Raw genomic sequence first — 25980 nt, forward strand, 5'->3', positions numbered from 1 at the left:
TCATAAAATCTCTTTAAAAAGCTCTGTTTGGATTTGGCACTACCCCTTGTGTTTTCAGAAGGTGGGCAAGCTGTACTAGCTTAAGTTTTTATATAAAATGACTATTTTCCATTGGTTTTCTGCAAAATAATATCAACAACCTATGCTTTCTTCCATTTTAGAATTCTGCAAATGACAAACTGCTCTTGTTTTCTTAGAGAAATAGAAAACTTGACATTTTTACTCAATAGGTATTCTTTGGTATTGTCTTTAAAACCATTAAAGTCTTAATCAAAACCAGTGAGTTCTAATGGCAGAAGATATGTAAATCTTTACATTGCATCAGTTCTACGTACTGTTTGCCTAGTTAAGTCACTGTGCATATTAAATAGGGGCAGTTTCCATGTTCAGTTACTCATATTGTGGAAATAATTAACCAAATTAATCTGTAAATAGTGTAATACCTAAATATGTTAATGCTTATGTTCCTGTCACATGCATAAGAAAAAAATAATCCTAGAAATCTGACATTTGATAAATAAAGTACAGTTCTTCCAGATAAGTTTTACTTCATCTTGCGTGACAGTTGACAGCTATTGGTAACATAAGTGCATTCATCCAACAAAAGAAAAGTTAATGAAGTACTGGGTGGGAAAAAATAATTTGCCATTGTTGGGAGAGAGGTATTTATGTTAAGTAATGACCTATGAAACAGTAGCTTCTGCCCAGTTAAACACAATGAATGAATGAAATACTCCAGATTTAACTGCTTCAGTTGTTAATTTCAGTATCCAATTTATCGCTTGGTAAAATCTGAAGTCATTTGAGGAAGCATCAGAATAATACTGATTTTGAAGTTGTTGACTAGATTTATAAAACAAGCATCTTTAATTTTAGACTGTAAAAAGGCAGTTCCTGAGTTCTGAGCACTACCATAAATAATTTTTAGTTATATCACATATCAACCATTTCTGTTTTGATGAACTGAAAGTCTTGCTACTGGCAATGCTAACATAACAACAGTAGGCTTCCTGCCTCCCCCCACCCCAGCTGAGACTAAAAGTAAGCATTGATACTGCTTTCAGTCTTTTAGGTAGAATTTTTTCTTCTTAAGTAATCAAAAAGACATCTGGCATGCATTTGACAGCTGAGTAATACAGATGTGAATTAAGTACTGTTACAGAATTTGTGTGTTGTTTTGGTACGGTTAAGCAATATTATTTACGGAAATAGAAGGTATGCCTTTGTATTGATCTCCTACTGACAAATGAGGACCCAAAGTCAAAGTATTGATCTCAAATGACAGCTTGAAACAACGAGAACAAGGATTGTCTGTGGTTTCCAAGTCCTCTGTTCTGATTTACAGGCTTATCTTTACGTCTTGAATTGTAGACATATCTAAACCTATGTTACAAGTGTGTGTGATCTTTTCACAGTTTACAGCCTAGCTAGTAGTGATACAGGATGAACGTGTATTGCAAAACTCCAACCATGCAGCCCTTGTATTTATAGTTCCCTGTTCACTTAAACAGTAAAAAAAAAGCATATAGGGGCATTATTTATTCAGTAGCATAAGATTAGAGCACTGTCAGCTGTTGGGCCTGTCTTTTGGATAGCAAATGTAATTGAGAACCTGAACAATTGTAAACAATCTTGTGCATTTTTCATATGAATAAAGGAGTTACCTCTAGGGAGTTTGTCAGATTTTAGTCAGTATGATTATTTTCCATTTACCTAAAATTCCCCTGTGTTTTCAGTTGTGCATTTCCATCCATGAATCAGTCTGCAGTAGTAATGTTAACTGCAAAATAGCTGTGTTTCACCCCAGATGTAGTTTGGTTGTGGATGAATGACTAATTGTTTTTATCTAGGGTTCAGTTATTTCAGTATTGATATTGGAAGGAGTTTTACCATTGAATTAAAAAGAAGGATTTGGATTATAATCAATGAACTACTTTTAGAATGAGCTTCCCTATAAAGACGAAGGCTGTGTAACAAAGAATAAACATAAAAAAAAAAAGGAACTATTGCATCCCAAAGAAAGGCAGGGTTTCTGTAACCTCAGTGACCTAGTCCTGGCACTCCTGTTCAGTGCACATATTCGAAAGAAATTGCATTGTTGCACCTTAGTGAGTTACAGGTTATCAGCTGAGCCATGGTAATTGTCCCCTGTGTATTGTCATAGTCCAGCCTGTCCAAGCATCAGGATGATGCTTAGGTTAACTCTTTTTATGTTGTTTGCAAGAATTCCAGTTTATGCTCTCTCTCAGTCTCTTCTCATGACATCAATATAGTTAATTCTATTTAAAAAAAATAAAAACAAACAAAACCCCAAAGCAACAACATATTAAGTCAGCTAAACAAGAGAGCACTTCGTCATTTCTCTCTAGTGATACACAGCAGTTGAACTGAAAAGCCCTCACATTAGATGTGCTTTAAAAAGGTAGACGCACTTCCCAGCACTTCTCTGTCATTTCAGGTTTAGTAAGATAATGGTCTCACATCAGCAATGTGAAGTGAAGCCCTTTGATCTTATAATAGTACCTTGTATTTTTCCTAAATTGTAATGATACTCATAGAAAATAAAGTAACAGGGACTTAAGCACATCAACTGCATTTCCAAATGACCTACAAGTTAAATGACCTTATCAGAAGAGACTGTAGAGGGTGTTTAATTGCGGTGTGCAGTATCTCAGTTACAGTACAGAGAAGACTGTTTTTAAACAGTAGAGATGCTTTTTCCCAAAATGTCTGACTCTAAGAATATTTCTTAAAAAAATAAAAACCTCAAACTAACTCTGTGCCTTACTTAAATGTCACAAGTATCAGCAGAAAATGTCTACATAGTGCCAGATCTGTGGTAGCTTCCCAAACCAGAATTTCTTAAATGTCCATGCTTCCTTTTGCATTTTTTAAATTAGCCTGTGCGAGTACCTTAATTTTATATGAATCAGACATTCTAAAATCAAATTACAAGCAAGGTTTTGGTTTTATTGGCTTTGAATGAATATTTTACTGGGTGAATCTGATACTATTTCAAATCACCGAATAATACAAATTTTATGTAGAACCTTGAAGTATTGGAAAGAATAATTTTACTCATTTTCTAAGACAGAAATAGTAATAAAGGCTTGTTTCTTTCAAAAAAAGTAATCTGAAGTAGATATGAACTCTCTGTTAGTTGCAAGTCTACTTTTTTTATTATTATTATATCCATGTTTAAGTAGAACACCTGGGGAGAAAAAAACAAACAGTGTGTAGGCAAAGTTCTGTGTAGCTTGGGCATTGTCAAGTGATAAAGTGCAGTACATTTGAGGATAGTAGGGTCTTCAGATCTTGACAGCAGGGGCTTAAAATCTTGGGTGCATTGGTAATTACAAATCAACAACGAAATACAGATACCGTGAATACAGACACGTGAACCTTTTCCTTTTGTTAGATGTGATGTTGTCCTTTTTGTTCTATAAATTAGAAGGAGCTTTGGGGGTGGGTGGGAAGCTGCAGCTGGTTCAAAATAGCTGTGATGTTCTTGATTTGCTCTCATATAGCTATGTGTCTGTCACAGGGTGACATCCTTTTCATAAGCTAGTCTTCCTTGCCCTTCTGCTTTGAAAAAAATAATTGGTAACTAGCTGAAAAAATCACAGAAGTTAATTGAATCAGCTAAGATCTGCAGAACTGACATGATAGTTTGTTTGGCCCATGTTTTGTTGCTCCCTCCTCTCTTTCCATTCCCCCTTTTATGTGATTCATAAATTGTCAGTTTGGGCTGTGAGCTCTTTGCCTCTTCACCTGTTTGGAGAACATCCATTATCAAAGAGCACAAACTTGTTCGTATGTGTGCCATCCATCACAGAAAGAGAGCTTTACAAATAGTACCCTGGCGATAAAAAAAAATAATAATAAAATCCTACATTCCTGTAGCCTGCAAAGATCAGAGTCAAGATTGGGGCTGCATTGCTGTTGGGTACAGTGGAGTTATGAGGCTGAATGCAGATGATGTCACACAGCAATTATGGAACAAATAAGGACAAGACATTGCAAATAGATGCAGAGATGCACAGTGCCGGGATGTCAGCAGGAAGAGTGCAGGTTTGAATATATTAACTGCATTTGTGGCTAGACTGTTGTTAGAGGAAGCGTGTGCTTCGAAGTTGCTTACTTTTTATAGAATTGTGAGAGTTGCAAATGCAAGTAAAGGAGTAATTTGTTTAGCTAGTACCTACAGGCATTCAGCTGTTACAAGAGTAGGTCTTACTTCTAGTTCTGAAGAAATGTAGGGGCAGGGTTGTGCACACTGATCAAGATAATATGCTATGTGTGGAAAGAATGGTGCGGTGACACAGAAAGGGGAGACACAACTGCTGCTATGGTAGATATATGCATGCGCAACTGCCACCATTGGCATTGTGATGGAAGCCAGTAGACATTTTATGTAGGAAGTATTTATGCTGTATTGCTGCTATGAGGATATTTAAAATCTTGTAACGTTTTAGTTTTTAAAAACTATTTTCAAAGTGAGGCTTTGAATCTAACCTCTATTTATACTCTGGTACACTGAACATAATGTTGTACCTTCCACAACTAATACTCAGGATGCTTTTGGAATTTCTAATGTTGGATTTCAGAAATGAGCTCAGTCTCATCTTTTTATACGTTCAAGTGGCAGCCTTGGGCAATCTCCATCTGTCAGATAATTATTCGACTTTAGCTACTCATTTCTCCGGATTTTTAAAAGCTTTGCCTCATATCATCGTAAAATTATCTATATGCTTGCCAAATGGAATGTAGCCTTGTATGTTTTATACACCCTGTTCCTTTTTCTTAAACTAGCTGCCATCTTAAAGTAGTCTTTCCCATTGGTCATGTCAGCCATCATCATGATTATCCAGTCTGTCAAAGATCCATTTCTATCTCTGAGATTAAGAAAAGCTCCCAAATACCAGATGCCTCTAAATTTTTCTTCTCTCTCATGCATTTCTCTATCCTGTTTTACATTTGGATGGATACATTATTCCTATTTGCCCGTGTAGCTTAGCTTTCTTCCTGCTTTTGAGTATGGAAGTTGAGGGCTGATGCCTTCCCCGGCTAAACAACTATAAGGTGGTAGAATCTGGGAGAGGGGTGGGAGAAGCGGGCAGTGAAGGAATGATCTTGGGTTTCAAGATGGCTGGCTTTGGCTTTTTCAAGGAACGGGTAGGTAGTATCCCATGGCAGGTTCCCGAAAGTGCAAAGAGGCCCAGGAGAGCTGGTTGATATTCCAGGATAGCCTCCTGAGAACATACGAGGACATGAAGGAAGACAGGCAGGTGTGGCTGACAGCCGGCATGCTTGAATGGGGAATTCCTGGGTCGACTCGTGCAGACAGGGAAGTGTAAGGAATATGTAAACCGTGACAGGGCTCTGTGGAGAGCATGAGAACAGAGTTTGGGTGTGGAGGGAAGGAATTCAGAAAGCCAAAACTTAGCCGGAGTTGAAAGTGAGTCAAGGACTTCTATAGGTACCCTGGTAATGAAAGGAAGACCAAGGCAAGTGGTGCGCTGCTGATGCAGCACTAGATGTAGTGACAGAAGGTACAAGAAGGGCTGAGGGTACACACTGCTGCCTTTGCTTTGGTCTTGACTGGCAAGGTCTGCTCTTGGACCTCTGAGTCCCTGTACTTCATGGCAGCGTGCAGGGAAATTAATTAGTGCCACCAGGTGAGGAAGTTCAGGTTAGGGACTATTGATGCAAACTGGACCTCAGGGTACTGGAGGGGGCAGAGCTTTGAAACTGGGGCAACAGTTAGCCCTTGTGGCAAAGATGGCCAACCGATAACTGGGCTGCAGGTAGAGCAGATGGTTCCTTGTCTCTATTCAGCATTTGCGAGACTGTATGTGGAGTACTGTCTAGCTTTGGGCTCCCCAGTATGAAAAAGATGTTGAGGTACTGAAGCAAGTACAGTGGAGGGCCACCCAAGGCAGCGGGGGATTGGAGAACATGACATACAAAGAGGGGCTGAGAGAACTGGGTTCACTCTGTTCAAAAAAGAGAAGGCTGCATAATACTTTATGGCTGTTTACTACTCCCTAACGGCAGGTGATAGAGAAGACGGAGCCAGGCTGCTCAGAGACGCACGCTGAGAGAATGAAAAGCAGAGGACACAAGCTGTAGGGTCTCCATCTTTGGAGGTATTCAGAATGAACTGGGTGTGGCTGTGAGCAACCCCGATATAGCTTGGAAGCTGACCCTGTCTTGAGCATGAGGCAGATGACATGCAAAGGTCCTTTCCAGTCAGAGTTATTTTGAGATTATCTGCAGATCAGATGTTAAATATTTTGCAAATGATATGGAACTGGTAGACATTTAGCTCCTAAATATTTTAAAGCATTTTTGTTTTTAATTCTTCATGCTTTCTTTAATGTAGATAGATACTTTTTCAGAATACTCGCTGTACCTATATTTAATTTAGAAATTGTGGGATTGTTCTTTTGGAGACAATTTTTGAGTTGCCAAGTAAAATAACATGCATTTTTTACAGAGAGGAATTTGACATTGTTCTTTTTTATATGCTGTAAAGGTTTGCCAGATACATAATATGAAAATTGCTTAATCTAAATACAGAAAGTTTCTATCTTCATTTTGCTGTAGCTTGAAGAATATGTATGCTGCTCTCAGACTTACTGGAACTCGCTTGTGAGCATGCTTTTACACCAGTATAAGTTAATTTTTTAAATTATAGGAGTTACTAGAGAATATTCTTGAACATCCTGTTCGAAGTGCTTTCGATGGATTTTAGAAATTGGTATGAGCTTCTTTGAAATGCATTTTTGTGTGTAGTAAGTATTTGGTCTCCTTTGAACAAGAAGTATTTTTTCCAGATTTTGTGAGTATGCCATAAATAATACTTTAACTCAGAATATTTTTTCCTCCATTAATTGCCTGCAGTATGAATCAATAGTCAGTTGTTTGGGGTTTTTTTTAGTTTGTTGCTCAGTGAGATTTTATTGTGTATTTTTGTGAGTTTACAGATCGGTAGATTTAAAACCATGTCTGGAAAAGAGCATTAGTATAGAATTATTACAGATCTGAAGGCTTAACTATTTTTCATGGTGTTTGGATTTAAAGAAACTTGTATTTAGGTAAAAACCCTCAGCTCAGATGACTTCCTTGCATGCTGTGCTGTATTTCAAAGAATAACAAAGCAAACTAAGAGGGGAAAAAATTATCACCGTGGTAGAGAAGAACAAACAGGCTGGACAGCCAAAGATACTGTGCATGTTTTGTACTCTTCACCAGTCTTACTCTGAACATTTTATTATTTAATTTTCTGATAATACCAAACTCACAAATCATAAAAGAACAGGTACAAGTACTAAAGAGTGAATATATTAAAGATAAGAATAACTCATGACGGTCATAACTCCAAGGGTGCCATTCAGTTTGCTGTGATACCATCAGAATGTTTTGAAAGTGGTTTAGGAGTCAGAAGCCCAGTTTTCGGTGTCTTCCTGAATTCACAAGTATTTTGGATTCAGCAAAACATGTCAATAAAATAAATGACCCTGATGTGAGTTGTTTGCACTTCAGCCATGACAGTGCTATCAATATGGTATATATGCAACTGTGGGCTTCTAAAACACTGGGAGATCATCAGCAGTTTCATCTTCCCTGTGTGATAGTGAAGAGAAACTCTCGGTACAGGCACTTGTCTTAAAACCTCAGAGACATTAGAAAAGAAACCTACCTAATTATTTTTTTGTATAATTATCTACTATCTCTGATTTTGTAGAGATTCCAGTTGTGATGACTGATTTAAAAAAATAAAAAATGTATGATGATTTTTTTAAAAAAAATTAGCATTTTAAGGGGCATTCTGAGGAAATAAATCTGTTACTTTAATGGTTTAGGTTCTGCCGTAGGCTTGGTGATTCGCACTTGTCATCTTTTTGGCTAATGGCCAGCTTGTAGTTTTCACCTGGGAAAAGGTGCTTACCTTATTGTAGAAACACACTGAAATCAGTAAGGCTATAGGTGCATGTATCTGTCTGTGGGGGACCAGTTTGAAGAGCCAAGGCCTGATGAGTCAATGGTGACACAGAATCTACGTTGTTACTTACCCAAGTGATAGGGAAAAGATTAGTAACTACTGGGTATGGAGCTTGTGTGCATGCTGCACTCCGACCCGGAACACCTAGTGCTTTGTAAAAAGCCATTAATAGTTTACGGTAGAGATTTGATTCCATCTGACAGCAGGCGTAAGCGTGTTATCCTACTAGAGGATCTTAAAAAGGCCAAAATTCCTTGTTTTCATACACTTTTTGCTTGCTTGCTTTTTACAAAGCAGTCTTGATGACACTGAGTGTGAAGTACAAACAAGGTTTTGTACTGAATTCTGTTCTGAAATCAACTTCAAGACTTTTAAACACAGGATCTACTTAATTTTCAGCGTTATTGTATATGTGAGAAATAAGTGCTTATTTTAACTTTGAAACCCAGTTTTCAAAGGATGTAAACTGCTTAAGCTTCACATGAAATGAATCAGATTTTTTTATTTATAAATGTATATTCCTAAATGCATATGTATGTGTGTGTACACACACAGGTGACAGCTGTTGCTTTATGTTGTAAAATTAAAAACACAAACAAAAATGTAAAAGAATTCCCTTGGCTGTTACAAATCAAAACAAGACTCCTCTTTTCCTCCTCATGTTTACATGTGGGAACCCTATCCTCCTTTTGTCATACTTCTTAATTTTGAAGATTATCCATTTGATTAAATCAGACTTTGCTATTTCCGATTTTTAGCTCTTTTTGTGTAAGTATATTTCTTAACTGGACATTCCTGACTTCTCCTTTTTGATATTTTTCCTGCTTAAGCAATATGGTTTTCAATGCCTTGGTTTCATGGTTTTAAGCCAGGTAACTAACTGGTTCTGCATCTATACTCCACCAACCAATGTTCCACTGTTGGCTTATGAACGGTAGAAAAGTTGTATATGGCAATAGAGAAGAAATGCCAGCATGTTGCTCTTGCTTTGTATGTATAAGCTGAACACTTTTTTTCTTTACCTAACTGCAAAATTTATATATGTGTAGATACAAAATACTGGGGAGTTTAGAGACAATTCTAATGTTCTTGAAAGATTAAAAGCATCATTATTCATATGCTAGTCATCCTATTGTCAGACCTCCCGATCTCTGAGACATACGACAGTAAGAAGGTTTATGTTACACAGTTTTAATGAGGTTGCTTTTATATTCTCCCCAAAAGCAATACGTATATCCTAATCAGTTTTCAGGATGGGGGAAAATGAATTCTGAAGTGAAGAGAAAACTCGCTCAGGGCAGCATGGTGTACTAATAAGAAAAGGACAGTCCTCAGCTGTACCCAGCAGATGGCATTTTCCCCCCTTATAACAACTAAATATTTTCAAACCTATAATCTTTGGCTATTTTCATACTCTAAAATAAAGCCTTTTTCCACGAAGTATTAAAAGATTGCACTGTGAGCAAATATTTGTCAGTGGATTATAAATGATATATAATGTGTATATCTCTAATTACAGGATAGAGAAGATTGGAATGAGGAGAACAAAACAGGCTAGTGAACTTAGTTATTTTACTTTTTCCCCCTCAAGTCTTCATATCAAAACCATCGTCTCTCACAGATGTTCATAAAAGCACTTCACCCTTTTGGTGAATGTTAAAGCGTCAAATCTCAAGTGCTCAAGTTTTTAATCTTTTTACTCAGGAGTACAAAATTCTGTTGAAAGTGGATATTCAGTGGTAGGAGATCACTGATTTTGGGCGTAGAGCAGGATAGTTGGACTCAGAAGTGAACTGGTTATCTCCTAATGAAGGCTCTGAACTATTCTTACCCCTCCAGAAGGGAAAATTTGCTATGGGCATGGTTAACCCTTCTCAACTAATGTATTAATAATATAATATTGCTGACTTCTTCATTTGTGATGATAATGATCTGTACACAGTTCTGATTCAGGACTTACTGTTGTTCGTTCTGCTTTCATTCAAGAAGAGAAGCAGAAATGACTCTCAAGCTTCACTGAGCAAGATGTTTGTGCTTAGTTTCTGCACAATACCCAGTTTGATAAAAAATTGCACACATTAAGTGATAAGAAAATTGTGTTTTGTGAGATGAATTGCGTATCATGATAAGTTAGAATAATGTTTTGGTTTTGAAAGAGGTAATGGTATGGCATGCAAATGCATTCCTCCAGCTGACATAGGTCATGAATGCAGCTTGTTTTAACAGCAGTAGTATTAAGCTTCAGTTATTTAAATTATGTCACTAAAACTAGATAATCAAAACTGGTCTTTTTCCTCTTTCACTCAGCCTTATAGTAGGATATGATGAATGGTTTCTGCAAAAACAGTAATAATTTCTCTGTTGTTTACCTTACCTCTCTTACATGAAAAATAAGAGGAAGCTATTATAAAACTTACATATTTTTTTTTAAATGTATTTTATGCCCGTTGTTTCTTTGCAATATTCAGAGACATTCACAATGGAGGAATTTTCCAAGTGTCTTCTGAAGATGATATCCTGCTTTTTGGGAGATAAAATTGAGATTCTTTGATGTTCTTTGGCTGGCGAATTGTTGTGGTTTGGTAGGGCCTGTATTGGCAAAAGGCACATCTGTATTCGGTCTGTGGCAAGTGGAGTGTCCAGTGTTTACACTTACAAAACACTTTCATTTGACTAAAAATAAATGCGGTCCATGCATTTAAAGCATGGCATTGCCTGTACCCATTGCTTAAAAACATACATTGTTGACAAGTTTACTAGACAAGCCTGAGGAAGAAGAATGAACCCTAACTAGTGGAGAAAAGAGCTAATACTGAAATTATATAGCATTGTCTGTCTGTTGCTTTCCATTGTATAGATTGAAGATCATTCATTTCCCAAAGGATTTTATATAGCATTTGGTCCAAATGTTTGTGTTTATTGCTGAAAACTGTGTTACAAAATGGACGATTCTTTTTACGTGAGACTTGCATACAGAAAGATTTTAAACAACCCAGAAATCCATATATAATCCATATAAAGGTAGACTTTGCAGGTTAATTTGCCTTTTGCAGTTTTTTCCATGTGAATGTTTAAACAGTGCAATCTAGTTATGTACTGTTGTTTAATGCAGAAGATATATATCTATTATTGCTCAATCTGAATTACTCCTTTGATTCACTAAATTTGAATTTGTATGAATTTCTTGCAAGACAAAGTGCATAGATTTTTCTGGCAGAAAACCAGAGATGGATATGACAAAAGGGCAAGAATGTGGTAATAATTTAAAGTTAATTCTTCTGATGTAATAGCTCCAGGATCACAAACAGGGGTTTTTAAACTTAAAATTAACTTAAAAAAAAATAAATTTGGTTTCTGAAGCTCTAAAACAGCAACTCTGTCAACAGAAGAAGTTGGCAGGTTGGTTTGGATTTTTTGACAAAGCCTGTTCCTGAAGTTTATTACCAAAGGGACTTATGAAGATAGAAGTACAGAAGTTATGGAAAGCTATTAGCAGTGAGAAAGGATGAGTTGGGGGAAGTAGTGAGGTGGAGGAAATTTTAATTCTAGCTAGAGAGCTTCTTTCTCTGCCCTTGTTTCAGATAATCTGTTGTTTGTTTACTGGTAGCCACGGCAGCTTTCTACTGAAGATTGCTGTACTTCAAACCAACAACAAATCACCCCACCACGCCCGAACTCTGGGGTTCTGCAGATAGCAACTAGTCTCCTATATAAGGAAAGGCCACTGATAAGCTTAGACAAAGCTAGTTTTTATTAAAAACTGAGGAATGGAGAAAGGATGATGTGTAGTGAGGAGGATAACCATCGTTTCAGCTGCAGTAAAAACAGACTAGCTGGGATATTGCGACAAGTGCAGAAAATCTGTTTGTGCCATGTGTACAAGCTTGAGAAAGTTGGGTAAGAAATAATTTTGCAACTCCCACAAGCTTCAAGTATGAGGTTGCACTCCTTCCTCACTCAGGCTTCTTTAGCCTGGGTCTCTTCACAAGTTAATAAACAAGAATTCTTCAGCTTGTCTAAAAACCCCTTCTTCCTGCATTCTGGTCCTAAGGAAGATAATTCTCTTTTCCTTTCTTTTAGTTTTCAAATGTCAAACATAATCATTACATTCTATCTTAGCTTTGAGTAATTTATATCTGAATGAAGTGCCTGTTTGCTGTCTGATAATAAATTTTCTCTGCCATAATAACAAGGTGGTGTTGAAAGTAACTTCAAAGAAAGGAATGGCCTATTTAATATTTAAACAGACAAAGGATTTCTCTGCAGGAACAATTAAAACTAGATTTTGAAGCATTTGTATTAATTGTTGTTTAATAGATGTTGTTTTAGTGGTTCAGGAAAGTATGTGTGTGCATACAAAATAAACCTAGAGTTAGTTCTTTTTCTGTGCATTTTACATCAATTATAGATAAGTCTTCTTCCAGTGTCAGTACCAGATGTGAAAAATTAAAGCAATATTCTGAGAATGAAATCAAATATATTAGACAAAAAAAAAAAAAAAGAATTGTAGGAACTCTCAGTGTCATCCTATTCTGTGCATGTAAAATGTAGCAGAGGGATGTTGAGATTGGAGCCTAGCATCAAAAAGAAATTTACTTTCTCCAAAAAGAGTTGACCCCAGGGGCTGTGCATTACTTCTGCTGGGACAGGTAGATGTGTAGTAGTTGAGTAAACGGGATAACTTTGACCACTCCTAAATTGCACTTCCCTAAAGAAACCAGGTTGTAAAAGAAGGTATGAGACACTCTGTTGTTGGGTTTCCTAGCTGGTATAAAACTCAGCTCAACAGCAGGGATGTGTTAATGTGTAGGTTTCCCATCATCTGTTACGGGAATATGTGCTCTACCAGTTTGCCCTTTTCTTTCTTCTGTCTTTTCATCTTCTGTGATACAGGTAGACTCAATTTTCTGTTCCTGCTGAAGTTTCATTCAGTCTCCTTTACTTCTCTCACTCGTATTTGCATGTGAGTGTTCAGGGTTGGTTTGCCAGTAAAGGTGATTATTTTTTATTTGCTGTCAGTTGCTACTCCAAAGTGATTAAAGTCCTGGTTAAAATGCATAGGATTTCCATGAAATAGCTGAAATTGCATTCCTGTATTACGATTGATAAGTTTCTCTCTCTCTGACGGTCTGAAGATGTAGATAAGACTCTGTATATAGGAAAAGGTAATAGCTTATGTTATTATGCTTATCATATATATTTAAAAAGTAGCCAAATTTTGAGACATCAAAGTCTTCCTTCGTACTCAAGATTAACTTGCATGCTCCAGGCCTTGTTTTTCCCAGATATATCATTTAGCCTAAGAAAACATACTACTTTTTCCTAGAGACTTTGTCTTACCTTAAATCAGACCAGAATGAAATTCACAATGTTTATAATGAACAATGTAATTTTTTTTTTCTCTAATACCTGTAATTAACTGCAGTTAGCTGTATTACCAAAAAAGGCTTATTATCTGTGCAGGTAGTTTATAATACCACCATGAGCATCTTCTACTTGGAAAATCAAAACGTACTGGATCACGTTGCACTAATTTTTAGCAGGCTTATTTTGGCAAAGGCAAATTATAGTCCAAAAGGACATGCAAAATTTCTTGCAGTAAAAAATGATGTCTTGGAGGCGTATTGCAAAAAGGAAAAAAAAACCCTCTCTGCTTTACTGTACGCTTGTTAATTAATAGCTTAATAATTTACCTTACATAAACCTTCTCAGAAATAGATGAAAGGAAACACAGAGCAGCTCATCCTGATACCAGCTAAATCGGTAGTTATCAGCCAGGGGCTGGAAGTTACTAATTTTTTGTCCTATGCAGTTAGCATTTAATCATAATTGCTCTTTCACTTGTGCCCTACATAATAACAATTCGTAATTCAGGCCAGTAAATGAAAAGATGCTCTCTTTCTGTGGTAATAATACAGCACTTTTTATGAAGAATTCAGTTATTTTTTTGCAAAGTTTAGAGGAAAGATACATTTTTTGCAAGTTGCTCGTCACCCAGGCCTTAGCTTCTTTGACTGCTTAGAGTGTGTGTCACAAAACAGGTTAATTTCAAGTAAGGTCTAAAAAGCTGGCATTGGAAAAAGAGACTAGGATTACCAATAGCATGCGAAGAGCTTGCAAAATGGTTATATTGAACCAAAGTTTGTAGAAGCAGCTCCCTAAGATGATGATGGTTCCTGGTTCTCTTCCTCAGCTCTTGCACAGGCAAGCAAGTGGGACTTCTTGGGGTGTTTGTGAGCTCAGATGTGACCATACCCCAAGTACCTAGGAAGAAAGGAGCCTGGCTAGTGCCCTGTGTGGTTTTAGTAGCTGCATCAGTTTTATATTGCTGTGGAGATCGTGGCTGCTCAAGAGAAGCTGGAACAGTATTTCTCAGCCTGGGGGCACGTGCTTTGAAGCAAATGCTGTGTGTGGAGCAGAGGTACCTCAAGGGGTTTTTTTTATATTCCTATCTGTTTGCTGGCAGCTCTTTGTTTCTTAGCACCATCCAAGCTGCCAGCATCCCAGTGCATTCCCACTCCCCTCCTGGCAGATCCAAGAAAAGTATGCTTCCCCTCTCTAGATTTGGGAATCAGGATAAATGGTGCTAAAGTTTGGAGAAAGAAGGGGATGATGTACTGGAGGGAGATAGCCATCTTAAAAAGCCTGTACAAAATGAAAACAAGGGGCAGCTGGGTGTTAAAGTCAGTAATAAAGGAGAGAAATAGGAGTGGAGAAAGGGGTTGCTGGGGGAGCTGTGGCACTTCTGAAGTGAAGCAAAGCAATGGTTTCCTTTATAGAGAAAGGAGCCTTATGGGTAAGGATGCTGATTTTTCAGAGCGTAATAATACACCAGAAAGACAGGACAGCTTTGCTGCCAATGCCTTCTAAGATTACAGATGGGATAATCAGTTTTACAGTGTTGGTAGTTGGTATTGCAAGGCAATAGACCTTTTTATTGTCACACCCAGGAAAGTACTTCAGCTGCATTTCTTAATACTTCAGAATGCAGAATACTTCATTCTGTGTTTATTACTACCTGAAGAATTTCGGTAAAAGAAAATCCACTGAAAAGTTCATATAATGAATAGGCTGAGGGACTTAATTTTATAATGAACAGAAGAACTAAGTCTTGCACCATCTGTGCAGGTTTCAGAAAAAGTGAAGCATTCAGTAAAGTTCATGAAGTCTCCGACAGCCTTCCTACCTTATTTTGGGTGGTAGGTTTGTTTGTAGCAGACGGGTGTTCACGCATTCTGGTGATGGCACTTCTATCAGGGTAGGTGGCAGCGGGGTGTATATCACTCCCAGTTCCAGACGAATAATTTGTTGTTCGTTATGGACTTCACTTTGGGTTTGCAATCTGCATAGTTCCTTCATGATCCCATAGCTAAATGGCTTGTAGACTGTAATTTGATCATTTATTTGGTTGTGCATGATTGATTAATAAAGTATGTGTTTTGTATAAATTATTAAAGCGGTATGGGTGAATAGGAAGAAAAAGGAATCAGTTGGAGCGGTCTGGCAGTGCATATGCATATGGCCAAGGGCCAAGGGTGCTCTTTCATGAGGCCTTCCCATGGAGGATCTTTAATAAGAAGGTGGGAATTTTCATACTGATTATATCTCTGATCCACGTAGACAAGTGCATTTTATATTCTTTAGTGATTTACTTTAAAGATAAATTGTTGGTCTTCTAAATATTCTTATGATGCGCCTGTGTGTTCGGTGCCTGTTTCTCTTGCCACACCAAGGCAGTGTCAATGAGCTCCAGTCTAATTAATGTGTTTTGTTACGAAGTATTTATCAGATTTGAATTCTCCCTCAGTTGGCATAATTCAGTCACCTTTTGTTCTTTTGTTATGAGAAATGAAATATGGATCACCTGATTAATCTCTGGTTTGCCCTGCATTGTCAAAAGAATACTGGTACCAACTGATTTGCTCAGGGTACCTTATGCTGCACTTCAAAATGGTTTACAGTATTTTATCTGAAAAGCTTTTGTATCTGTAATTCATCGGGGTTTTGATACATGGTAGAGTTGCCTCCATGGGATCCAGAAGTGCTTTTTCTGCACTGCAGAGGAATTCTCTCTAAATTTGGCCAACCTGCAGAGTGGCCCGTTTTGTTTTACTTAAAAGTGTTAGCTGCCAAAATCTGGGTCTGCCGTGAGGTCTTGCCGCCACTGGTGCAGCATGCAGGGCACCAGGAAAAGCAGAAAACTGTTGGAGCATCTGTGCTGACAAATGAAGGGCAGAACCGGGGAGATTATAGCCAGATGAGACCACCCTATCGTAGCTTTCCTGCCAATTCTTTGTCATGGTTTTTCAGCAGTAGCAACATGTGTTAAAATTGCTGAATATTTACATTTCCGCTCTGCTCTGATGATTTGGAGTAGTTGTGGAGAACAAAAATTTGGGCTTTTCTGTCTGGGTTTAGCTTTTTGGCGTTTTTTTTCGTTGTTTGTTTTGGAGTTTTTTAAAATAGATAGACCAAGGACAAAGGAATGATAAAACTTTATGTGGAAAGGAAGTTCAGTGAACTTTGAAGGCAAGCCTTTGAATGTTAGGAAAAAGCAGAGTTTTAGTTGCCAGGTTCATACACATTATAATACATTCCTTCATTAAATGGTGTAAGTACCTTTCTGTAATTCACACACAAAAGAGCACGTATCTGTCACTGCTGAGGAAAGTAATGCTAAGGTTGTATGGGTGATTCTAAATACAACATCAGCTTCCTTTCAAAGTGATGAACTTTATAATCTAGCTAGTTGCCAGCCTTTGCTTCATAACTTGCTTTATCAGCAGCCTTTCTCTGTTCATGACTTTTTCGCATTACTAATAAATATACTAAACAGTCTGTTACAGAAATTGAATAGTCACTTGGCCTTTGCCAAGATGAAAACTGACCATTTATTCTGCCTGTCCAGTCTCTTAATCAGGGTTTGATCTATAACAGTAAGTAGCCTCCTCCATATAAAAGTACTTACTGCCTAGTTTTATTTTTTTAAAAATAAATTACTGTGGAAGACTCTAACAGAAGCCTTTTGGCAGTCTGAATCAATTATGTCAGTGTGGTGCCTCTCCTGTCCCCCACTACTGTTTAAGCACTCTTTCATTAAAATGATCAAAAGAGAGGCAGATGCAGCCACAGTGTGAATGCAGGGGATGTGCAACCTCCTGAGCAGCACTGCCGTGCACAGCCAAGGCAGGCATGCTGAACAGTGCTCTGCTAAAGGGTGGGACTCGGAGCTAAGTTTTCAGAAATGACCCTATTTGGGTGTAAAAGATTGGCGCGTGGGTTTTTTTAATAGCAAGTCAGACCCTCCATATTAAGAAATGTCAGAAATCCTGGATATGTGGCATCAGTGTTTGGTGATTTACTTCACCTCAATTATCAATATATCCCCAGAGCTTTTCTTTTAGTACCTCTATTTCTGCAGGCATTTTATTTTGGTAACTGGAGAAGAGCAAAAAAAAAAAAAAAAAAAAAAAACCCAAAAAAAAACCAAACCCCAAAAAAGGTCCTGACTAGGTGTCTTTGGTTTTTTTCCTTTGGGTACAAAGCCACTAGCTTTTCAGCAGTCTCCCTGTCTTCCTTAGTTGCTCCCTGTATTAGCACACAATCAAGTGAATCTCTGATTATTTTTTTTTACCACTTAAATACTTGGACATACATGATATTTTTTTTGTCATTATCTCATTTATTTCTTCTATATCTTATTTGCTGTTAGAAATCTATTTTTCTTAAGTAGCTCCTGAGACACTTCACATCTTTGTTTTGACTTTAAAATATCTGTAATTAGACTTCTTATTTTATGAAGTCTGATATAAAGCTTCGGTTACGGCTTCATGTTATGGTGTCAATTCTTCACTTAATTCTGGGTGTTGAATTTGCTAGTACTGTGGTCTCTGTTATATTTTAAAAGATGGCCAAGGTGAAAGGACCTTATGGGGTCCTAGACTAGAACATAGATTTACAGTGTTCCAGTGAGTCCGCTGCAGGGCTGGGTAAGTGCTTTTGCTTTGTGATATTTGGATAAATCTGGGCAGAGTTGCAGCACAGCCTGTAGCAGGCAGGTCTTTCAGCAAATTGGGAATACTTCCTAACTCCTGTCCGATATTTCAGTGAGGTGAAGGGGATGATATTCTGACATTTACTATCAGAAGTAGATTCTAATAGTGAATCTCTCAGACTATGTAATAATCTTACCCTGTCAAAGGAAAAGGCAAGCAGTCTCATTTTTCAGATAATTTATGGCCAACCTGGCCAAATTGCTCATTATGCTACAGGGAATAATACTCCATTGGTGGAAGAATGGGTATGATTATTTACTGGGTAGTTTTTTTTTTTCTACTTACTTTTCCTTTCTACTTTTTATGGATAAGTTATATGTAAATGTAGTCAAAATACTTCTGTATGTGATTTGCCTGTAAGGCAAAGCGTGGACAAACATTAAAATATTATCAACGGTAGACATAAATGCAGCAAACAAAAGGAAGTGCTTTTGGAAATATTTGATGTGTGGTTTTATTTATAAAGTACAAGAGTATTTCTTGAAAAATCTCCCTGTCTCTAGGAACGCATTCATCTTCAGTCCTCACCCCCCAAAAAACCAAGCAGCCAAACACTTGTTCAAAACCAATGCAAATGAAACCCTCCTAGCTCAAAGTAAACCTTAACATCGGCCACGTTCATTTTTTTTTGACCATGATGTAGAATCACTTGCAGACCATCACCTCAAATATGAGGTCACTTCATTTTGCAGTTTCGAGCTCTCTGAATGTCATTTTTGTTGGGTTTGGTATATAACTGTGGTGACGTTATTCAGTGGAAGTATGTCTTTCAGGGATCAGTTACTTCCCAGATTCTCATTATAAATAGTCAACAGCACGCAGTGATTTACTCTAGGGAGTGAGGTGGTTCAGTGAAGCCCTTCAAGTATTACGCAGAGGAGCTTTTCCTATGAAGGGCAATTAGCACATAACATCGATGTTTGTGCCTGAGTTGCATGTGTTTCAGAAAGCAACATGCTTATTAATATGACTAATAAACACACACTGTTGGAGTACTGTTGTGGGAAGGCTGAGGGTGTTAAATTCAAGTCTGTAGTTGGTGCTGTCCACTGCATTTCCCCCCGTTAATATTATTTAGAATACAGTTTTATGTTAATTGCTGTCACCATGCTGTCACCGTGGCTTGGGATATTCTGTAAATTCAGAATTCATTGAATGAGAAAGTTTTGTTTCTGCGGGGGTGTTTATCGCAGAGATGAAGATAGCATTGTAAAATTGTTTACAGGCTCTTAAAAAAGAGACTTAATTGTATCGCTTCCCAACCTTTTTCCTCTCTGGAGTTCAAACCCAGGGTTTTTTACATATTTACTATGTAACCAGCTGCGCATAGTATTTCTTCCTTCTAGCTTTTTTTCGATTTGTGCTCTAATTTGAGGAAGAATGCCCTAAATCAGACACACAATCTATTTGTCTGCTCTTAACCATGATGATTATACTAGAATAGCTTTTATTTGGCCATGGAAAAAGTGTTCTTGCATGACTGATGAGTAAATCATTTTGTTGGAATATTTTCATAGCCTGAAAAAGTGGTTTGGTGAGTGCACTGTAGAAAGAAGGAGAGCGCTCTTCTGTCTTGCCTGTGAAGCCCCTGCTTTGCCATTGTCAGTATTCTGTGTACAAGGCTCACTGCTGCTTTTGTGAACTGTCAAGTTCTTTGGCTGTTCATGCTTTCAGAACAAAATGACACGCATGTTGTTTGCAGACCGTATATGCGTGTCAGTTAAATTCACAACCTTATCTGTGCTGAAGGTATTAGCCTTTTCCAGAATTTTATTGAATCCTTTTATATTTCATAATACCTAATATAATATCTTCACTATGTTACTCTTATATTAGTCTATAAAATGAATGAATGAAATATTTAATGACCTTGAAAAAATGGAATGTAGGAAGTTAATTCTTTTGACCTTAACATCAATTTTTGTAATTCTCTATTTATGCTGTTCTGATTTTCTTCTTGCTTTTTCTTTCAATTTCATGTTCCTAGAAAATACATAATTGGAGTTGAAAAGCAATGGGGAACAATTGTCATAAGCAAGAAGCAAAACATAATTGTAATGTCATTGTAATAGAATCCAAGTTGTGGTTTAAGAGACTACTTAAGAAACTGGTTCTCTTTGCATGGTTAAGATATTGCAGCACAGTTTTCCCTTACCATTTAAGCGAACACAGGATAAATACAGAATATTTATTATATTCTTAAGAGGACATCAGCTCCATCATGTGAATATTGCGTTCTTTCTGCTGTGTCATGATGCTTTATTTGTGCTCATGTCATCATGTCCAATAATGACATATTGGGATAATTTCTTTGCATAATGAAATACAAGATTTCTAAAACTATGTATAAAAGTTACCTTTATCTTCAAAGTTATATGTGACGAACATACAAATAGTGTTTGAAAATACAGTTACTGAACTCATGAAGGTGTTGCTTCTTTCCCCAGGGCTATTGTTCTTCTGTGTTTGTAACTTGTAACAGTCATTTCTGCCTAAAATGTACAAATGCATCTGGAGCCATTTTTAGAGACAGTTAAAAGCACATTTCTGGCAAAATTTCACTGCAAGTTGGTGAAGCATTAGAACAGGCTTCTCAGGGGGGTGGTGGATTCACCATCCCTGGACGCATTTAAAAAACACGTAGATGTGGTGCTTAGGGACATGGTTTAGTGATGAACTTGGCGGTGCTGGGTTAGTGGTTGCACTTAATCTCAAAGGTCTTTTCCAACCTAAATGATTCTAGGATTTAGGTACAGAACGTAACAGTGGAATTCTTTGTATATGCTTATCACACAAAAGGTATGCCTTAAAATGAAATGTAAAAACATTCAGACCATAATGAATATTCATCTCTATTATATAGTTATATGTGGAAGATTAGAATGTGAGTGTGTCACAGGGATTTTCCCAAAATCTTATCTCACTGTGCAATTTATACTTTAAATAGGTAGTATTCCATTTCTGGCCACTAATGTGTATTCTGAGATCTTCTTAGCCATAAAGATATGGATGTGCACAAGGGTCAGTAGCCCCACTGAGTGTCAGGTTTGATTTTCTTTTCATTTTGCTTCACATCTATTCCACTCTTGATACACGTCTTCTCAGGACTGCAATTTTTTCACCAGCAACCTGGTGAAAGTGAAGACTGCAAATGTATTTCTGCAGCATATGAAGGATGAACTTGTTAGATCAGATCCCAGCCCCATTGTAGCTACTTACTGCTGCATCTGACTGTGAAGTGGAAGTAGTCCATGCATCTTAATCCTGCTGTCTCATCAGTGGAATTGGTATTCATGTTTAAACATATCTCCTAGGGTGACATGGTGAAATGCCTTCCAGACAGACACCAGAGGGTGTTTCAGGTATCAGTCTACTCTTAAGATCAACAAGAAAAAAACCCTGTCTGATCTGGAGAGACTTGTGTCAGGTAGGACAGACCAGAGCAGCAGCAGCCCCTTGTCCTCTGCTGAAAGCACCACATCTGCATGTCTTTTAAATACCTCCAGGGATGGTGACTCAACCACGTCCCTGGGCAGCCTGTTCCGTGCTTGACCATGCTTTCAGGCAAGAAATTTTTCGTAACATCCAATCTAAACCTCCCCTGGTGCAACTTGAGGACATTTCCTTCTACTCTGTCACTTGTTATCCAGGAAGAGAGACTCACCCCCACCTGCCTACAGCCTCCTTTCAGGCAGCTGTAGAGAGCGATAAGGTCTCCCCTCAGCCTCCTTCCCTCCAGGCTAAACAACCCCAGTTCCCTCAGCTGCTCCTCAGCACCATCATTAGAAGTAGAAACCGATATGCATGGCTGTCAAGATGAGTTTTGGAAGTTTCTGCTGTCTTGCATGGACTCAAATACTTTCCTGGTTATGCGATATAACAATGAAGTTTTACTGCTAGCAAAGCTTTGGTGGCAGGCTGTAGCACTTACTGAGCTTGAAAACAAACACAGACTTGTCTAGAGTAAGGTTTTTTGGTGGTTGCAAAAGCTAGTGAAAGGAACAGGCAACAGTCAATAATAAAACCAGAAACACAGAATCCAATGACTGACTTTATGTGGAGTGACGAACTATTCTTCTGCCACAATGTATGTCAAGTTACATTTTAGGATTGCCTGATACAAATACTGCAAGATACTATTTGGTAAATTGTCATCAGCTCTGGGGTTTGGGTGAGTGTTCTTGTGGAAATATAAGGAAGAGGTGTTCTGTTTCTCAGGGGCAGTGAATAACTGAAGCATTGCTGTCGGCAGCTCTGAATGCCTACCACTGCCTGTGTTTCATGGCAGCTTTCATCCTGAAAAACCAGACAACTCAAGCCCACATGCCTGTCCATTGGCCATCATTTTCCTTTGGCACAGTCCACCCTTCCAGTTACCTTACCTCTTTTCAGCCATTCTGCTACACACATTGCATTTCTCACTCCGTGCTCCCTGCTTTCCCCGCCTGTCTGACCTCTGTGCTGTTGGTTAGAGCTGAAGTCTCAGTCTGTGTTCCTGCACGATACGCCACCGGTCTTGCAACGGAGCAAGCACAGGAGCTGCTGCCTCGCACAGGAGCAAGTTACCGCGTTCAGCTAATCTGCAGTAACTTGCTCCTGTGAGAGGCAGCGGCTCCTGGCTCCACCTGCTCCTTTATTTCTCTGCATGCTCCTTTCTGGAAACCTCCTTCCTGCACAGCAGCGCCGGGATCCAGATAGCCTAGAGAGAAACTCCCGACTGGTTTGTGTCTGAGCTGCTCAGAAGTTGTGTTTTCAGCTTTGCAGTTTGCATGGCCCGGTTTGATAACCTGAGCGGACTTCCCAGGCAGCCCTTGGAGCCTGAAGGGGTCAGCGTCTGGGGTTCAGATCAAGCTGAAGTGATGTTCTCAAGATATACCTCCCGACAAGATGTGGAGGAACTATTTGACGGCTGCTTTCTGCCTTCACAAAGCACTACTTAATGGCTGGAGCACTGGTGCGTCGGTGAGCTTGTGAGCTCAGTCTTTCTTAAGGGTATCTTGAAATACTCACCTTCATCTCGGCAGACAGCTCTCGGCGACTTACCGGGGACAGACCATGTGTGGAGAAGAGGAAATGGTCAGGTTTCTTGGAGATGTGCTGCCCTCGGAAAGTCCGTAGCCAGCGGTCAGTCTACTTCCCGTGGCCAAAGCCGGTAGGAAGGTGGTGATGGTTCTGGGACTGTCCTGGCCCACAAAGCAAGGTCAGGGAGGGTGAGCTCTGTGATATGTCAGTCTCTACTGCTCTTGTAGCCCTAGGCCGCCAGGCTTCTCAGCCCGGAGCTCTGCCCCAATGCTTTCCAACACAGAGGGCTGCTTTGCCACTCCTTTATACCTCTCTCATCCCTCACGTTCCACATTCCTTGCTGTCTCACGCTGCCTTATTCCAAGTTTTCTTTCACCCAAGCCCTTAATCCTGTCCTGTATTTATTTGCATTTACCCCCTTCACATCACTATTGCCACCGCGTTTTTTGAATCGCTGTCCCTGAGCGTGCCCGCTCCTACAGCCAGCTTCCCCCCGGGCAGCAGCGCCTGGCTTCTGCAGCTCGGGCGTGGAGAACACTGGCTACGGTTTACACCAGAGAAAGCCAAATCTGGGGTTCTGGGGGCAGAAAATCGGGAGTTTTGGTGGTCACCGTATAGCAGTGTTTTCTTGGTACTTGAAGGGCTTTAAGACCTTGGCATTATATTTGCAAAAGTCAGATGTGGGTTGTCCTGATACTTTCTGATTTTTTTTTATGCTGTTCACATGGAACGTAATGGTACAGCCCTAACAGGCACATCGAGCCAGAAGTCTGCTCACTTGGGTGTACAGGACAGGAGTGCAGGGAATGTAATGTTACATATGAACAGCACATCTTGAAGAACCACCGCTTCTTGGAGCGATGTTTCTTTCCTTCTGCTTCCAGAAAAAAATTGGAATTGTGTTATAATGTATTGAATGGAAGAGATAACGTATTGAATGGCAGTCTGAGCTAATGTGATTAGTTGAGGTATCTTTGTATATTGCTACATATTTTCAAGTAAAAGTAAATATATATATTGAAGTGCCAGTAGACATTTACATTTTTGACGATTGTTTCACATAATTTTAAGGTAATTATTTGAATGTGAAATTCAAGATTGTAATTGTGCTGTGAAACTGTCACCACTGTTTCTTGGGCTGGTATTGATTTGGCCAATTACAGGTGATTACACCTAGCTGCTAGCAGGGTTAGGTGTTGAGAACTGCTGATGGTGTTTTGAGAATAGAACTGTTCAAATGTGAAATTAGGTAAGAAATAGAAGACTGACATTTTAAAAGAGAACACTGGCATAAGAAAATATAGATGTGCTTATAACCAAGCCTGCCTTCCATTGGAAAATCTTCAAAGGCAAAGGGTAATTAGTTGAGAGCATTAGGAGTGAATAGTTGTATCAATTTAGACATGTTGATGTTTATGGTATAAAGTTAATTTTAGGTACTTAAAAATGCAGCCTGATGTTATGATAGAGAACTGCAAGAATGGCTGTGTGTAACCTGAACATTCCGATTGGTGAGGAGCACATCTTCATGATAATGTGGAGATCGGTTGGGCTGAGTTCCTATGGGTGAGATGGAGACTGGGACATCCTCCTCCCTCTCACCCCTCTCCTCAATGGCACATGTTTTTTCGATACTGCCACTGGTGGCTGTGGAGTGGGGGGTAACACTCCTGGAGTAGCTTGGCTGATCCAGAGCCTCAGCACTGACCCTTGCCCCCGGCTGCTTACCTGTCCAGACTCTGCTGTGTGAGCTGATTCTATGAAATACGGAGATTATGCTGATAAGACCCTAAAGTAAAAGAGCTTATAATAATAATGAGATTCAGAATTTTTTAATTGCTCAGACCATTTAGAGGCAGAAAACCAGAGTATTTCAGAACATTAGATTATCATTATATTGGGATGCTCATTTCAGCCTCATTGAGTACTTTTATCAAAAACTGACTGGTTTTGCATGTTGGTGAAAAAATGTTGAACTTCAGAATTCAAGAAGAATGTGAAAACTAGAGAAACAAAGAATGCAACCTTTTATTTAAGCAATGGAGAGTTACAAATAACTTTCTATTCCCTGAAAATTTTGCTAGCATCGCACTGAATTAACATTGCCTTTTTGAAATGCCATATAAATACAAATAAAAAAATACAAGTAAAACACTTTTCAGCCAAGGCAGTGAAAGGTGAACAAATAGTAATAAGCCTGTGCTGTGTCAATATCAATCTTATTAAGGAAGCCAATTCTTGCAGTTTGTTTGCAGGTTTTGGGCATACATAAGTGATAGCAAGTTAAACAGTGTAGACTGGATGGCTGTGTGGTCTTCTGGAAAGGCCTAAAACTATTCTAAAGACTCAGATTTTTAATGGTCCTACATTTCTATCTGGTAAAGAAAACAATGTGAAAAATGACCACATGGGAATAATCACACTGTACGTCTTCTCTTTTTTTAGGTACCTTACTAGAAATGCAGTTAGTGGATTTTTTATTTTTTTTTTCCTTTTTGGCCTTACAATAATTGCGTGCAGTTCTTTTTAAGAATACATTTTTCCTTTAAGGTGCCCCTCATAAATATTGTGACATACCCTGAATTCTTTTTACAGATTCTCTTTTAACCTTTTTTTGCTAATTACTTGTGTTTCTTTTCATTTAGAAAACCCTTAAATGTTTTCCAGGTTTGCTTTATAATCCTAGGAGGAGGTTTGATCAATATGCTGGCTTTTCCAACTGCAGACGCCTGAGTTCTGAATAAATTTGACTTATTGTGACTGAAAATGAGTGTGATATGGTCAGCATGACTTCCATATACTGCAGAACCATTGCGAAACAGTACTGATCTTCCCGATGGAGTCCGGACTATGGATGGGCAAGGGGAGGAAGGCAGCTGCCTGTCCATACTGTGA

General features: G+C 38.6%; 1 protein-coding gene across 4 annotated transcripts in view; it reads left to right on the forward strand.

Annotated features, from left to right (window-relative positions):
• The window catches only part of RNGTT (RNA guanylyltransferase and 5'-phosphatase), a 193437-nt gene that overhangs the window by 131705 nt on the left and 35752 nt on the right, over positions 1-25980 (forward strand). The window lies entirely within an intron of this gene.

Source organism: Falco cherrug, chromosome 6 (assembly GCF_023634085.1).
Source record: "Falco cherrug isolate bFalChe1 chromosome 6, bFalChe1.pri, whole genome shotgun sequence".
In the NCBI taxonomy this organism is placed as follows: Eukaryota; Metazoa; Chordata; class Aves; order Falconiformes; family Falconidae; genus Falco; species Falco cherrug.